A 15,333-nucleotide genomic window follows, 5' to 3' on the forward strand; every position below is an offset into this window, starting at 1 on the left:
TTTCCAAAGTTGCCCAAAGATACAGAGATCTTTTCTCTTTTTGTTATTGGAAAACCTCAAACACATGCAAAAGCAGACAAAAAAGTATAACAAAAAAGCCCCATGTTCTCTTCACTTAGTTTTTACAACTATGCATGCACAATCTTATATGATCTAGACTTCTACCTGCTTCCCTCATCATATTATTTCAAAGCTCATCCCAAATATTATTTCATTTCACCCACAAATATTTCAGTATGTTTTTCTAAAAGAAGTCTTTTTTAAACACAGCTACAATACCACTATCACACCTAAAATCCTTTTTCGTTTAAGTACTCACTATGCCCAGTGTGGGGCTTGAACTCATGACCCTGAGATCGAGAGTCACATGCTCTACTGACTGAGCCAGCCAGGCACCCCTACCACATCTAAAATCTTAATAATAATTCTTTAATATCAAATATCCAACCAGTGTTCAAATTTCTATTTGTCTTATAATGTCATATATTATGATAGTATCAGTATATTTAACAGTATATTTGTTTAACAGTGTATTTGTTTTAATAAAAATCCAAATAATGTTGGTACATTTCAATTGATTGACTTGTCTCTTTTGTCTTGTCTCCACACCCAGCGTGGAGCCCAATGCAGGGCTTGAATTCATGGCCCCGAGATCAAGACCTGAGCCAAGATCAAGAGTCAGAAGCTTAACTGACTGAGCCACCCAGGGGCCCCCGATTTGTCTCGTAACTCTTTTTCAACCTATAAGTTCTCTCTCAATCTTTTCCCTTGAAATTTATTTGTTAAAAGAACCAAATTGTTTTGTAAGTTTCCCAAAGTCTGGATTTTTCCCAAAAGCTTACAATGGTATATTTAAATCTTCAAACAATTACTCTCTAAGTGAGAGCAGGGGCAGAAAAACTGAAGAAAGTATTGATCTGCTGGTGAGAACATTTTTATGCATTTCATAAAGGTTGCTGATGCAATCCACAAAAATCACTGGCAAGTCACTTGCAGGCTGGAGTGAGGGAACACAAGATTGCTGCACTCCCAAGTCTTCCCCTGTTTCTGGCAATGAAAACATTGCAGGCACCATCCTTCTATGTACTTCATTATCACTCACAAAGTGATTTCGGAGAACTGCTCCCTTCTGTCTGCCCTGACAAGCAAGGGTCTGCACAACAGGAACTCAGGGGTGAAGATGTGGGTTTAGAGGTAAAAGAAAAGCAATGGTGGGAGAATGAAAGGGTAAGGAAGTATTAGTTGCATGCAGCCAAAAGCAGATGAATTGGGGATTATGGGCAAATAGTTTGGGCAGGCAGCAGACAACAAGCAGATGTGTTAGAATGAAGATGGAGAGAAGAGGCTATGGCCTGTGCCATGATCATTGGACCCCATGCCCTCTGTTTGGGATCAGGCCACTTGGGCTACCTTTAACACAAACTCTGCCCTTTCAAACCAATACATTTAAACAACTCTGCAGTTATACAAGAGTCATTCTTATCTGAGTCATTATGACAGCTCAGATATGTCTATTGAGTGATGGCAATCAGCACTAGACAAACTGTTAACCTGATAGCTACTTTGTTTCCACACACTAAAACCCTGCAGTGATGACTGGTCCCCTTTTAGACCCAACAGTAAGCCTCTACAGCACTCTCCCATATTATAAAGGATCACATGAAAACAATACTATCTTGTTGACACAGGAATAATGTAAAGCAGGTGAATATTCTGATAAAACAAAAGTTGACCCTTTTTGTGGACATATAAGATATACTGTTTTCTTTTGATTCTCTTTGACTGTCACAATCAGCCTTGAAATTTAACGAATTTTTTCTCATGTGAAAAGATGCTCCAAGTTGATACTAAATCCTGAGGTATTCTGAGCTCTTGGTAAGCAAAAACTGAGAATTTCCACTTCTGGCAAAGGAGCAGTGCTTATCGAAGACTAACTTCCCACTGAGAACAACTGGAATACCTGGATAAAAAACTGTTTTAATCCGTTTGTGTGCTCCAGATGGCTACCATGCCAGCAAGGCTAGATGGACCCAGCATTATTGCAAGAGCTAATAGCTAATAAGTTTCCAAAATTGATCAAAGAAAACAAGCCACAAATTCAAGGAGCGCTGTAAATTCCAAACAGAATTACTACTAAAAAGGGAGGAATGGGGAATCCCACATCTTAACAAATATAGTAAAAGTTTTGAAAATCAAAGACAAAGAGAATATCCTAAATGCTTGGGATGGGACGGTGAGCAGCAGAAGAATAAGGCTCACAGCTGAACTCCCCACAGAAATGACAGAAGCTAGGAGAGAATGGAATGATATTTTCAAAGTGCTGAGAGAAAGCGACTGGGCTTCCACTTCCAATGTTGTGAAGTATCTCCTACATGCTCAAATCTCCCACAGATCGCAACAATAAACTCTGGACAAAATTCAAAAAAATAACAATAACTCAAGAGTGAACACAAGCAAGTAGACTATAGAGGAGAGTAGATACTTGGGGGAAAAGGAACAGCCTAGGGTAAGTTACCGCTTTTTATACCATTTGGCCTGTGTAGGCCAAAGTCAGTGCCACACAGCATGGAACCAAATGAACTCCAACTGAAAACTCACATTATTGGCTTGAAGAGAAACCAGAATTTAGAGCTTGGCGGAACCACAGCCACTGAAAGTGAGAGGAAAATTTCACAAAAAGCCAGAAAGGGCAACCGTAACTTCTGTGTTTAAATTCTGCCCAAATCCTTGACTGACCCCTGAACCATATATACAGCATGGACTCCAGCCTCAAATACCTGTGGGTCAATATCATAAGGCCTAACATATATGTAACTGAAATTCCAGAAGAAGGGAAAGATATTGGGGCATAAATAATTTTTGAAGAAATAAGTGCTGAAACTTCCCCAAATTTAGTGGAAGACCTATATTTACAGACTCGAGAAACTCAGTGATCCAAGAGCAGAACATATACCAAAAAAATCCCCCCCAAAAAACAAAAAAACACATACCAATTACATCAGACTGAATCAGCTGAACGTCAGAGATAAGGAGAAAATCTTGAAAGCAATCAGAGAAAAATACATATAATGTATAGTGGAACAATAATTAGAAATACCACTGACTTCCCATCAGAAACAAGAGACAATGGTAAAACATTTAAAGTGCTGATACAAAATGCCATCAACCAAAAATTCTATATCCAGTGAAAATGTGCTTCAAGAATTAAGGCAAAATAATGACATTTTTAGATGAAAGAAAATAATTGCCAACTCGGAAGTCTATACCAGTGAAATATCATATGACTTCACTCATATATGAAATTAAGAAACAAAACAGATGAACATAGGGGAAGGGAGGGAAAAATAAAACCATATATCAAAGAAGGAGATAAACCATAAGAGACTCTTAACTCTAGAAACAAACTGAGGGTTGCTGGATGGGAGGTGGGTCGGGTGATGGGGTAACTGGGTGATGGTCATTAAGGAGGGCACTTGATGGAATAAGCACTGAATGTTACATGCAACTGATGAATCCCCAAACTCTACCTCTGAAACTAATAATATACCATATGTTAACTAATTGGTTTTAAATTAAAAAGAAAAGAAGTATTCCTCAAAACGAGAGTGAAATAAAGATGTTTTAAGGTAATGAAAATTTAAGATAATTTATTACCAGTAGATCCACACTAAAGGAAATTCTAAAGAAAAGTCTTCAAACAGAGGAAAAGGATCCCAAATTGATGTTCAGAGATGCAGAAAGGAATGAAGAGCCACAGAAAGGGTACAGATGACTAAAGGATGGGTGGGTAAACCCAAATGAGTATATAATGGAAGAACAACAATAATAATATGGGATTTAAAATGCACATAGAATACACATAAATGACAATAATAACACAAAACCAGAAGTGTCAAGTGAAGTTCAGGCATTCTAAGGTCCTTCAACTGCCTGGGAAGGGATCACAGTACTAATTTATGTGTAATATAATCAAATCTGTACCACTCCAAACCACCCCCCTTCAAGACTTCAGGACCTATTCCTTCAGTTGCTACCTCTCTTTGGGAATTGTCATAAGCTTAAGAGGGTCACTGTGCCCAAGGACACACACCCCCTTTCCAGGGCAGCCTGCATCCAATGACAAATCACCATATGGATATAGAAGCCTGGTCTCCTCATCCAAACTCAATATGACTCTGAAAGCCCATCTAGCTTCAGAGTTCCCCTGGGAATGGCCTTAGGCCTTCTTTGCAACTGCATCACCGCATGACTTCTCCCTCTGCCAAACCTGTTTCTTTTCCTTCCCTTCCACTAATGATAAGCCCAAGAGCATCTCCCCAGTAGACCTCCTGAACACTAACCTCCACCTCAGAGCCTGCCTTCTGGGGAACCCCACCTGCAACACTATATGAAACTTTCATTAAGTAAAGAAGGCATGTTTAAATTCTAGGGTAGCCTCTAAAAAAGTAGTAGAATAAAATGTAAAATTAAAAAACTAATAGAGGGGAGAAATGAAATGATAAAAATTAATTTATCTAAAATAAGGCAAGAAAAGAGACAAAAAGGAACATAGAAAAGGTAGGACAAATAGAAAACAAATAGTAAAATTTTAAAAGATGGAAACAAATTGGACAGACAACCGTGAAACTTATGAAAAGATACTCAACCATTACTATTCAGGGAAACGCAAACAAAGGCAATACCATTATTACTTCATCAGATTTGGACAAATGGAAAGAATGATACTGCCTAGTACTGGCAGAGATTCAGGGCTGTGGGCCCTCTCAGATATTGTCAGTGGGGATGTGAATTTTTACCACCATTGGTAAAAGTAACTTGGTGATACATATTTAAATTAAAAATAAACTTATCCTTTGTGGCAGAAACTGGTTAGCCGATCACAAAAACCTGTCTCCTTTTCCTCTTTGGCACACCTAAACTACATTTGCCAGACTGCTTTGCAGCAGGTGACTTAGTCCTAGCTCAGGTATGACACTGGAGTCACTTATTGAAGGTAGCAGAGCCCCCACAGCCTGGATCCCTGAATAACTCTGTGGAACAGAGACCCCCTGAGCTCCTGGAACTAACTTGGACTTTTACTCTTATTATATCTGAAATAGCATATATTCAAGGATCTGTTTGTTACAGCAGGTAGTGTACTCTAAACTATATATCCATGCAAAGGAATATTATGCATTTAATTTTTTAACTGAGTTATCTCTGTGCCTACTGACCTGAAGAGAGTACCATGATGTATAGCTAAGAAAAAATTAAGCTGATATAAATGCTTGATACAAACCTGTTTTTATGGAGGGAGGGGAAACATGGCATATACATGTTTGTATATATTTGGATAAGGATGGAGGTTAAGTGTGCAAGGATAAAATCAGATTTCTAACGTTAGCTACCTCAGAGGGCTAAGGATTAGAGAATACAGGTTATGGGAAAGAATAAAAAGACTGTGGCAGAATGGAAGCATACCTGGGTAAAACTGAATGGAAATGCAGAATATAAAATTGAATCATAAAATATTGAATCAAATATGTAAAACCTGAATATGTATGTAGACAAGGATGAGAAGGTAATGTCAACTTAACATAAAATTCATTTCTTATCTTAAATGTTAATATTTTAATATTACTTTTATAATAAAAGTATATTGAAAAATAAAAGGAACTGGCCTAGGCCTTACCTGGATTGGACTGTCAATGCCCCATGGTTGACATTTTTAAAGCTGAACAACCTGGATTTGGAGATATGTACTGGTGTTGGAGTGTTGTGACTGTCTTATTGAGCCCAAAGGGCCACAACACCGTCAGGGTGGAGACGTCCCTGAGGAAAAAAAAAAAAAAAACTGATGTCCCCATTGTCAATCATCCTGGGTAAAGTTCAAACCTGGAATCAGAAATGAGAATTCGAGAGATTAGCCTTGACTAGAGTAGCTCTGTAAACTTTAACTGCATACAAATCACCTGGGACTCTTGTTAAAATAAATAATGATTCAGTGGGTCTAGGGCAGGTCCTGAGATTTCTGTATTTCTAATAATTTCCTGGGTGCTGCCACTGCTGCTGGTCCTTGGCCCACAATTTGCACAGCACAGGAACCAGCATGAGGGGACTCTTCACGCTCTGTGAGTCTGGCAGCATGGTAGCAAAACAGGAAGGAGACTGGAGCTGATCTGCTGAGACACCTCAAAGATGGGGTCTGAGCCAATGCCACCATTGTAAACTACTGTGCACATGTCCTTCTCTTCCGTAGTCCACCAACCTCCCATGAAATTTCATGAAAAGTTACATTTTGGTCTCTGCTGTACTGAACTATGGAAATTACGGGGGTAGCTCCTAAAGGGAATGATTCCATTCTCGAGATGAAGTAGTCAAAAGCAGGGTCTGTGTCCCCTGAGGTCACTATGGTGGCAGCAGAGGGCCATCCACAGCAGCATCCAGGTGATCCATGAAGAGCAGAAGCAGCTGAGATAGCATGGGATGGGGAGGAAGATGGCAGCTGTTTCTTCTGCACAGGGAGCAGTACTCTGGTGGATCAGTCAAACAACCAAAGACCGAAGTTAAAATAGCTTAAATAATAAAGGAGTTTATTTTCTCATATAAGAAGTCTGAAAGTCAAGCAGTTTCAGGTTTGGTTGAGTTCCACTCCAATGTCATCATCAAGGACCCAGGTTCTTTCCATCCTTCTACTCTGCTCTTCCAGGTACGTTGGCTTTTGTCCTCAGACCTGTCCCTTCGTGGTGGCAGATGACTGGATGTTTTAAGCATCACAAACGCACACAACAGGTAAGGGAGAATGTTCCTACCTTGTATCCCTTTTTAATAGCAATGAAAACTTTTCCAGAAGCACCCCTATCCCCTAGCAGATTTCTCCTGGAAACTCACTAGCCAGAATTGTACTACATGCCAAGTTTCTATAGCAACTACATGCATCTCCCACGGAATACACTATAACACACATCTACCCTCCATAAATGAAGCCAACAACCAATGCAGTACTGCATTCAGCTTAAATCCAGGATGCATGAGTAATGCTCAGTCTTCTCCATCAGGCCTAGGATGTAGCTCTTAATGGTCAGGTGATCTATGGTCTAATAATAAGTTATTTTCCCACCACACACCCAAACTAAAAATGGAAGAAAAGAAAAAGATAACAACAATAAAGACTGCCATTTGGAAATGGGGAGAATGAGAAATGTCCAGAAATCCCTGGTCCATTACTATTGCCATAACCCTCTGGGCAGGAATAGTAATGTCTCCCTTCCTTAACCGTGAAGTCAGTTCCTTGGTTAGACCATCTGGCAGCCTCTCATTCTCCTTCCTGCCAATTCCTTGTCCGTTAACCCTGGCTTTACCCTCTGGAAAGTTCTTCTTTATTCGGCATCTTCTTGACCACATCTGAAGTGGGGCACCATCTTTCTGACCTCCAATATCTGTATCCTTGTGGCCCACTGCTGGCCTAAGCTCATGCTCAGCACTCCATTTCAGGACAGAATTGTGAACTAGTAAGGATTAGTTTCAGTTCCATCAGAAAACACATAATTTAAAAGGTGGACCTTTATTTCTGTGTCATGTGAAGGTTTCAGTAGGCCATCTATATATGCTAGCTCCATGCTCGTCAGGGCCCAGACTCCTTTGATCTTGTTCCTCTGCTTCCTCAACATGCTGCTTCCAGCTCTGAAAGCAAGATGGCTCAGCCCAGCTGTATCCTATCCAGCAGGAAAGGAGGGGGTGAAGAGAAAGGCATGCCCTCTCTCTATAAGGCATTTCTGGGAAATTGCCCACACCACTTCTACTCAATACACCGTTGATGAGAATATAGGCACATGGCCACGTCTGGCTGCAAGAGAAACTGAGAAACATAGTCTTTATTTTGGGAAGCCATGTTCACACTAGTGAAAGAACTGGAACAAATACTGGGGGACAACTAGTATCTCCTGCTAAAGTAGTGTTTCCCTTCACCTCCAGCCCAGTGGAAGAACATCAAGGAGACCAGTTAGAGCTTGCCCAATGTCTGGTGAAGCCTCTGGTCCCAGAACACTGCATGGACAAGCCTAAGGGGAAAGGGTGGCTATCTGAACTGAAAGCAAAGGGGGGAGGGATAGCTCACATGATTGAGAGAGAGTCAGCATGGTGCCATCCTAAAGGGACTTTGCCTAAGATGGGCTCCTAGGACATCAGCAGTATATCTCTATGAATCAGATTGCTGAAAAACCAAGGGAACTGCAGAAGAGAGATTCCCAGACTTGGAAGGCAGTCTCTGAAGAATACACAAACGTTCGTGCCCACCCCCAAAATGAATCAGCTTTAAACCTCTGCCACAGCCAGAGAGAGCCATGTCAAATAGCATCAGCGCCGGTTACATCAAACCCCCCAGCCCTCCCCTCCTCTCCTCCCTCCCGTCCCACACACCTCAACCACAGAGCAATCAGCAACTTCGGTGAGAGAGTTGGCAGGGAGGAAAAGATTTGTAAGATGAGAAGTAGAAGCTTCCCACACCTTCCTCCCCAACTCAGGACTGCAGGCCAGGGGAGCAGAAGAGCTTTCATTTTAAATAAAATTTGAAGTTTTCAATATTTCTCTGGAACTGCACACTTCATTTCAGTGGTTCTCAATCCTGGCTGCCCATTGGATTCACCTGGAGAGTTTTCTAAATTCCTGATATCTGGGCCCCAACCCAGAGATGCTAATTTCATTGGTCAGGGGAGCAGCCTGGACAACAATATTTTTAGAAAGCTGTCCAGGAGATTCCAATCGGCAGCCTGGGGTTGGAAACCACAGAGGTGATACTAAATTAAGAACATTTTGCAAACGAAAGATTGTGGAGTGATCAGAAAAGTGAGAGAACTTGCCCTAGATTTCACCCTGGGGATAGAGAACTAGCGCCACAGCCTAGGCATAGAATGAATGAACGATGACATTTTATGATTGCACCCTATAGGAGTCCTCACTTTCAATCGGACACTTACATAAATCCTACCTCTTTCAGGGAGATTGGAAGTTTCTTCAGGGCAAGGGCCATGACAGGATTCTTTGGGGTCGCCACACTGCTCTGCACTTGCTAAGAGAGAACTTAACATATATTTGTTGCCCTATTGTTAACCTCTGACCTCCATGTTGGGAAAAAGTGAATTGTCAGTTATGTGCAGGGCAAACTAAGGTGACTCCAAGATTGCCTTGAACTATATCTTAGAGTCAATGAAGAAGATAGAGAAAGTACATGAGATACAGTCATTATGAAGTGGGGGGAAGTTTTGATCAACCTATGACCAATTTCTATGGTCCAGGTTGTAACCTATGCTAAAATTGTTCCACGTTTGAATAAGATTTTGTCTTACCAATGCAAGGAAAGGTCTCCCTTTCCCACCTCTCCTAACTAGACCCTGGCAAAACAGCCTTGCTTCTCACACACCATCACCATGACCACCACCACCCCCATCACGGGGAACCCTGACCCATTAATAAAGACAGAGCACACTGACAAGAGGCAGGAAAAGAGCCAAGAACTTGCAAAACTCTCAGCTAAATCCAAGAGCAGCTTTGGTCTGTCAACACAAAGATGTCATGTCCCAAAGTAGCCTACAGCACCAGGATCCCACAGGAATGGTTCTCAAAATGTTCATTATTCCCCCAAGCCCATATTTATTGTACAACTCCATCAAATAGGCAGGGGCTGATTGCCAGATGCATCAGGCTTCCAGATTTGACACTTGAGAAATCACACTTTCCTGTGAATGGATCCTGAAGCTTGATATCAAGAGAGCACCCTTTCCATAACCTAAAAAGGAAAAGCAAATGATTGTAAGTGCATTCTAGTATCAAAATTGGCCTTCTCCATCACCAGCTGCTGTCTTTTGTCTGATTCAAAGACATTTTTTAAGTAGAAATAAAACGTACTCTACCGTGAGCCTAAGCTCAGAGAAAAGTCCGCTTAAACCAGGTGTGGTGAAAAGAGCTTTCCAATCCCAACATATTTTTCTAGACTTTTCCCAACAGAGGGAATCCCCCACATGAAAGGTAAGTTCAACCAAAGATGAGGTCCCTTGTTCAGTCAGACATGAAAAGCCTTACCCCACTGCTCCCAGAGTATGTCATCACCAGAAAGGTTGACCAGCTCCTAGAGGGATTTAAAAAAACGATCCCCTGATGCTGGCAATGTTGCTTATAGTGTCGATATTTTACCCTTTCAAAGTACTCACTGTGCCTACCATCCTGGGCAGTTCCAACAGCACCAAGCCACAAGCCCCAGTTTTGGTTTTAATCAGGTATTAAGCACTGGAGTGTTATTAGACAAGTGACGCAGTTGATGATGACGATAATGAGTGGCCCATTAAAGGTAATTTTTTTAAGTTAATGAGCTCTCCCCAAAGAACGGCCACGTACTGTACTGAAAAATGTCCATAGGACGTATTGCACTTTCTCCCTATTTATTTAACTTTATGTGGATGCCATAAAACTTCTTTATTTGCTTTCAGTTAGCCCGTAGGTTTTGACAAGATAAATTTTTATTTAGGTCTTTGCCCAGCTACAATCAGAAACTGGAGACTTGCTTTCCAAAGCCGGGCTGATAGATGGATTCATCAAAGCCCTCCCCACCCTGCTTTCCTTCCAGCAACCACAGGGATCAACAGACGGAGTTTTTCCTTAATTAAAGAAACTCAGCAACAAGGTGATTTATCGATGATGAATCTTGCAGGCCTTTTCATTGTGCGGTCACTGTTGGCCACTGTTTGAAATTTACCAACATAAATAAAGCCTCTCCATGACTAAACAAAGTTAAAGTAGCAATAAATTGAGCCTGCCATGTACTCTGGGCTAGATCTGAAGCCAACATAAATACCAGAATGCCTGACACGCTTGACACGATGACATCATACACTCCCAAACAGAACAGCCCAGCCCAAGCCAAAGCCTAAAACCTAATACAATTCCCTCAAATGAATCAAATTGCAATGGTCTAGACTCGGCTGCGCTAAGTGTTCAACTTCTGGCTTCCTTGCCCTCCGCTGTCGAGCGATCACATTAAAAAATAATCTATACGCTGATCTAAATTTCGCTTTTTTCTGCATGATTAAATTTTGGCAGGAGTAAATCTCTGTTATTCTCACTCCCCGGGAATGTTTGGAAAGTTACTAAAAACTCAGGATTTATCAGCTTAAGGTCAAACCACTGTGGTATGTCCCATCCTGAGGCGTGTCTGCAGCTACCCTCCGCAGGAGACGGGCCCACCGGCTGCAGGGGACACTGGGTGTTAATAAGGGGGTGAAATTCTGCTCACTTAAAAACGGCTCAACTCTGGCTTCTCTCCTGAGAAACTTGCTCTGCCCAAATCTAGCAACAGGCTGTAGTGAAATGCCTTCAGAAAATGAGAAAGTCAGCTTCCCAGGGGCTCACCGCGCCCCAGCCCTGTTACTGTTAAGGAGAGGAAAATGGGGGGGGGGGGTAGAAACCTTTCAGAACGTGCACGCAGGACATCAAATTAAAAATGGAGAAAGTCTAATAACTAATTGGTGAAACCATAAGAGCTGCCATAAAAGACATTTTCCTTAAACTACTTTACACAGGGCTGTATAATTTTATGTCACTTTTTATTTATGTTGCTGTAATGAAAGCTGTACTGGTTGCTGGAGCTTAGGAAGAAAGGAATTGAACTATTTTTAAAGGGGGGAGGGGAAGTCCAGCTCTAGGCCTTCAAACAAGATTCATTTGGAAATAGAGAGAGGTTGGGGAGGAGAGACTATTTACTCCTAGAAGCCTCCAAGCAAAAATGTTTACAATGAGCATCATTCTTCCACTACTCTCCTCTGTACCCCAAGGCCGCAATCGCTTAACATTTACAAAGTTGGTTCCATCCTGTTTTCACAAACTAGGGTATGAATTAGATAAATCCATGCCATTTAGACGACTTTTGTGAAACTGGGTTTCTATGGTGTGAAGTATGTAAAGGAGCATGATTTGAACTTCTGGAGGGATACATATAAAAACTAACCCCATTTTAACAGGGTGTTGATAAATTTGCAAGGCTCCATAGGACACTACAACTCCAGATTCAAGAATTCTAGAAAGGTACTGCTTATTACCCAGAGGATCAGACAAGCTCTTTTCCTCTCTCGATTTGTATGTGACAATTCAGCGGGAAAAGAGGAGTAAGTTGCGAGACAGAAAACCTTGGGTGAATGATAAACAAGAGAAACTTAAAATTGTGTACGCTCAAGTGGAGGCCGTGAGGGGGGCTCTCTGAGCGCTGATGATGCCCTGTTTCTTGATCTGGGGCCCAGTTGCCGGGGTGGTTCCGCTTATGAAAATTCACTGTGATCAGGATGTGTGTTGTTTTCTCTATGTATATTATACTTCAATAAAACGTTTTTAAAAATGGCATGTTCAAATGAATCTCTTAGAAAAGATGCAAAGAAGTGGGTAACGTGCACACAAAAACACAGCAGTGTGGTGCCATTTTCCCAGGGTAAATGTAGATTGCCCCTTAAAATGCAGGAGCCCTCTGAACTCTGGCTAATTTTCAAAGTGAGATGAGGTTGTTTTTGGAAACAATTTGCCTTCTATTAACACTGAAATCCAATTCGGCTTCGAATATTAGAAAGTGAAACATATATACAACGTAGAGGGACTGCTGAAGTATCAAACAGATAGGGCATTATTTAGGTAGACTCGACAGTCAAGGCCACTTTACACCATTACGGACCAGACTAAACAAACCTGACCCATGGGGTGACCCTCCAAGGATCCCAAAAGATTGGAAACTCGGAAAAGACAGCCCTGACCAGACTTTACAGCCTGGTAATGGCATGCAAACGACACTCTGTCTCTGTCATGCAGCCAAAGGTTGGTGTTGTATATGAGAGCAATTTCCTCAAGAATTCAGAGGAAAATGTGATACTTTGCCTTTTCTGCATGGGATTCACAACAGCAAGTGTATTTACTAGTCAGGGACACCCAAACCTCCTGATAAATGCCCCCATCGAATCAGCCTGCCCCAGGCAACGGTAGTTTCCTTGACTCCTGCCTAATCAGTTGGCAATGGCAAGGATGTCAGATGCAAGAGGAGGGGAGAACCCACTCACCCAGAACAGCAAAGGCCTCATTTGCAGGAGATTTTAAAAGCTGAAATTGTGTCTAGGAAAACATCATCAACATACGGTTTCACTCCTCGCTGGAAAGCAGGATTTCGCTCACACGCTCACTGTCCTCGAGACATGCAATTCTCATCTGGTTGCACCGCGCGCCCAGCTCCGGCCTGCGCTTGTAATTCAATCGTGCTCACCTAGAAAATGTTGGCAGTGGGCGGCCCTGAGTCCAGCTTCTCCAAGAGCCTGTTTTCACTTGTTCTCATTACATGACTATACACCCCACACGGGATGATTCAGGTCTATCTTGTAGGGAATTAGTTACTTGAAACAGTCCTCAACAAGAAATTAGCTGGGAAAGAGGATGTGTTTGCCGGTGGGGTAGGGGAAGGGAGGGGAAGGAAGGGGGGCCAGGGAAACAGAAAGAATACAGAAGCTATGACTATATGCTCTCATGAGAACGTAAACTTTGGGGATGACTTCAAATTTGGAAATCACCATGATGCATCTGGAACCTTTTACTTTCCTTACTTTTTTCTCTCACAAAATAGGCCAGGGGCCTGACTTCTTATTATATACCTATGGCTGCTACCCAGAGGCCTCTCAGACCTGGAGGAAGGGATCTGTGTCTCTGCCTCCAGACTTCCAGAATCTCTTCTCTCGGGCCCTCCAAACATCAGGCTCTCTCAGGACCACCGATAATGTATCCAGGCCCACAGTCCTCTGACCCACAGACCCTAAGAAAAAGACATAAACCCCATACAGGGGATTTTGAGGCTGTTCACAACCTCTTCAACATATCCTCTTTACCTCTATTTAGAAACCAGAATTTAGGATTGATTTTTGAGACGATCCCTGGCCCCACGTAAGCTCAAACAAGATGCGCCTTTCAGCCCTTACTACAGCACATTCCTGTTACATAATTCAAGGGGCCCTTATTTTCAGGTGGCTCACGAGCTTTGTGTTGGAGGGAAGTGGCCAATGTGTAGCATTTGCGTTTGGAAGCACATGCATCTTGATTTTTTTTCTTCATTAAAACAACTATCCTGTTTTTGACAGATACAGAGAAACGAAATATGACTTCCATGTGAAGTGTAGACGTAACCTGGTGATCAAGAGGAAGCAGCCAGCAGAATCTCTACAGAAAGAGTGGTATCCTTCTTGCCCTGCAAGAGGGAAGGGTGAGAGTTCAGTTCAGCCCAGGCATTAAACAAACAGTCTAGGCCTCATGATGAACAAGGCCTTCCACTGGAAGAAGCTGCCAGGTCTCTGGGAGATTCATTCACCTCCCAGAAGAGAAAGGAAACGAAGACTTCTTAAGCGCTAACATGCCTGAGCTGGGACCTGCTCCCTCCTCTGTGTATGCTCCACCAGAAACCAGAAACGAGGTGGAAAGGCCAACAGCCAGCCCAGCAGCCTCACATCCCTCAGCAGCAATGCTCCCCTTTCATCTCTGTGACAGTCACTTCCCAAATGACCCCTGGCCCCACATAAGTTTAAAAGAGGCAAGGTGTTGCTTTCAGCCTGTACCCACAGCACATTTCTGCCCTTTATTCAAGGGGCCTTTATTTCACCACTCCCCCTGCCCCTTACTCCCCTCTGGGGGGAATTCAGTTACGCATATTGCATGAAACAAGGACCACAGACCCAGCCTCTACAAGCTGCTAATTGAAAACCATGTCAGAAATGNTGACAGAACCCCTCATATTGTGAACAGCAACGCACGCTTCTAGAAGGACAGGCCTTGTTCCATCTCAGCCACATAAGTCTTTCCTTCCAGCTACAGGACTTGAGGATGGGGGCTCTGGAAGACAATGTCCGCCAAATCAGAAAGGGCTACAAGGATGCAGCTAAAGGGCCTCCAGACCCCTGCCCAACTCTGAGGCTTACTTGTTCCATGAGCACGGGGTATCTACAGCTCTGGAGACAGGCCTCCTGAGTCAAGGCCTGGCCCTTCCACTTTCAGCTGTGTGATCCCAGGCAAGTGACTTGACCTCTCTGGGCCTTAGTTTCCTGCTCTGTAAAATGGGGATAAGAATTGCATCTACTTCATAGGGTTGCTGTGAATTAAATGTGATTAATGTATGTAAGCATTTCACACAATGCCTGATGCAGTAAGTGGTTAACTATTTAATATTTTGATCTTGTTTATAACAATGAGAATGCTCCCCTTACCAGATTGCAGAATGACCAGAATTAGGGGAGAGACCCCCATTTCATAAGTAAATGTGTTCCAGTTCTATGGAAGCCTTCAAATGGGAAAGGG

The 15,333-nt window shown here is 42.5% G+C and overlaps 1 non-coding gene across 1 annotated transcript; it reads right to left on the reverse strand.

Moving 5' to 3' along the window:
* Nucleotides 1-321: 321 nt before the first annotated feature.
* Nucleotides 322-394, reverse strand: TRNAE-CUC. The gene has a single exon. It is a non-coding gene; the product is annotated as a tRNA-Glu (tRNA).
* Between the last annotated feature and the right edge of the window lie 14,939 nt (nucleotides 395-15,333).

Source organism: Ursus maritimus, unplaced genomic scaffold, assembly GCF_017311325.1.
Source record: "Ursus maritimus isolate PB19 unplaced genomic scaffold, ASM1731132v1 scaffold_6, whole genome shotgun sequence".
In the NCBI taxonomy this organism is placed as follows: Eukaryota; Metazoa; Chordata; class Mammalia; order Carnivora; family Ursidae; genus Ursus; species Ursus maritimus.